This window comes from Heterocephalus glaber, unplaced genomic scaffold (genome assembly GCF_053883595.1).
Source record: "Heterocephalus glaber isolate CG9 unplaced genomic scaffold, H.glaber_assembly_v1.0 deba00001667, whole genome shotgun sequence".
Taxonomy (NCBI): domain Eukaryota; kingdom Metazoa; phylum Chordata; class Mammalia; order Rodentia; family Bathyergidae; genus Heterocephalus; species Heterocephalus glaber.
Window position 1 is genome coordinate 61380 of NW_028258407.1, and position 2801 is coordinate 64180.

Genomic DNA, 2801 nt, shown 5'->3' on the forward strand with positions numbered 1-2801 from the left:
ATACTGCGTGTCTTGGGTTACAATAACAGCATTCATCTGAGACCAATTTTGTCGGTGCCTTGGTTCTGCTCAGTATCTATCCTTTCATTTCTACAGTCTTGGGTTCAGCCTATGAGTAGTTTTTGGACCTATCTACTAAGGGTAGAAATTTGGTCCTATATTGGAGAGTTCAACAGGCAAGAAATTACTCCCCAGTGACTATCTTCTCACCAGTTTTAGGCTCTCCCATCTTTAGCTAATGGAAAGGATCCATTCTTTACAGTATTTTTACTTTCAAATATATATCTTAGCTACTTATTGCTGAGACAAAATATTGGACACCCAAAGTGAAAGAAGGAATTTTATTTTGCTCACAGTCTGTAGGGGTTTCAGTCCATAATCGGCTGGCTCCAAGGCAGGTTGGCATGACAGAGGGGCATTGCAGAGGAGAAGCAGTTCATGGTGGGCAGAAGATAACAAAGCAAGCAAGAGAGATTAGCAGCATCTTTTTGCCCCTTTTATATTCTATCTAGAGTATTGGGTTTAGGGTGGGTGCCAAAGCAATCAGTGGACTGATTTATTAATAAACCACTCAATCCTAGCATTTCATCATGAGTCAGTCACACACTCTACATACAGCAACCTCTGAAAATACCACCTATGACCATAGGAGGCTTTGGGGGGACATCTAAACACAAGCCATAACAATAATTTACTAAAATTATTTATCCCCAAAGCATTTTCAATCCCAAATGAAACTCTCAATGTTTATCTGTTCCTTCGGTATCTAGTTTCAAGAGGTGAATATTAAAAGGTAAGAAAATAATTTACTCCCTAAGCCCATTCCTGAAATCCCTTAGTTCATTACAGTGGAAACAGATCTAGCCAATATTTGATGATTTGCTTCCAGATCCCACAGTTTCTTAGTGGAAGAACTGCAGCTGGAATATAGTACAGTTCTCTTCTATCACCCTCTTCTGTCTCCATGTTATATTGCTTTAGTTGATGACCCCAAGCTTAATATTTTCCCCCAAGGCTAATGTTACTTTAAAGTTAATATTGGAGTTTTATCCAGTTTTATGTTTTATTTACATATTTCTAGATAAGAAAGTAATAAAACTCATGAAGCAGAAACAAAATTTTAGTTATTAGTAAAAGGTAATTTGTTATATAACTTCTGAAAAGTTTCCTTTTCAATTCTTATTTATAAAAACTTTTGCTTTTGTTAAATTAATAGTATATGTTAGAGAAAATAGATTAATTTCATTTTTATTAATTTTTGCAGCACCAAGATTAAGAAAATTGTGGAATTGTATCTTCAGTTGTATTCAAGTATGTGAGGGTCTAGAAAAGGAAGTAATTAAATATCTGTGATATTTAATATGAATATTTTTAATAGAAAAGAATTAGTATAAAGAAAACTAGAAAAATAAAAAGCATTCCTATTATAAACATGTTGCTAAATAACGTACTCACATTAAATGTAATCTAATTTATGTTGAAATTTTGGTTTAAGATGAACATTAAGACTTGCAAAGAAATGACATTTGTTTAAGTCTAAGCAGTGGCACGTTAGTATATTTTTTTCTACCTATAAAAGTAAAAATAATGAAGCATACATTTTAAGATTCTGTAATTACAGAATTAAATGCCTTACATATCTAGAATTACTCCTTGATTCTGGAAACATTTTGCTTAGGCTCTGCTCTACATTAGAGTAAGATTTTGTACTGTGATTTAAATTTACATAGTGAAATTTCTTCCTTTTAAATTAATTGTATTTTGAGTTGCAATTATAAAAATACTTTGAAGCCAAATCTGGAGGATGATGGAAATCATGACCCGAGAGGTGCTGACAAATGACTTGAAGGAAGTGGAAAATTATTTGATTCCAGACAGGATTGGGAAAGACATAGAAAAGGCTTGCCAGTCTATCCTCTTCATGATGTCTTTGTCAGAAAAGTAAACATCCTGAAGAAGCCCAAGTTTGAGTTGGGAAAACTCATGGTGCCTCATGGAGAAGGTAGCTCTGGAAAAGCTACTGGAGATGAGACTGGAGCTAAAGATGAATGAGCTGATGGATACGAACCACCAGTCCAAGAGTCTGTTTAAAATCCAGATTTTCAATAGTGATAAATCCTATTTTTAAATACTTTGAAGTCTAATGAGCTCATCTTCATAGATTATGCAATGTAACCTAATTTATGGGGAATGTGCTGAGAATATGTAAGAGAAAGTCTTAGCACTTACCAGCACTCCTTTCAATCATATAAATATTTATAGAATTGAATTCTTTCTTTTATGCCTGTCACTATGCTAGAAGTACCCATGAATATGTGATCTTGTTCTTGTTGAAAAACTCACTGATTAAAAAAAGTCTTACGGTCAAATTAATCTTTTAAGAACTTATGGTAGTCATGCCTTCACTTGGTTTTTATCACTAAATTCTCAAAAATTATTTGTATTATTAAGATTTATTGTAAGAAAATGGTAGAAACTCTCTAAATGAGAACGTCTAAAAATTTAAAGAGTTTACACATAAAAGCTAGTAATTTTAACTTAGTTTGCTTCCTCTATATTGGAGTTATTCTGATGTGTCTACTGTAGGACAGCATGATAAAATATTTTGCAGGGAATTTTATTCACTGGAACTACTATTGGGAGAAAACAGTAATTTGTTTGAGATTCTAAGGCAACACAATTCTTTTTATCACTGGACGGTTTAATCCCAAATAATTTTGGTATCTCATTATCTACCTTAATATTGTCTAACTATGGGGGCAAACCCCCATTATCTTTATTATCTTTATTTTAGCATATTT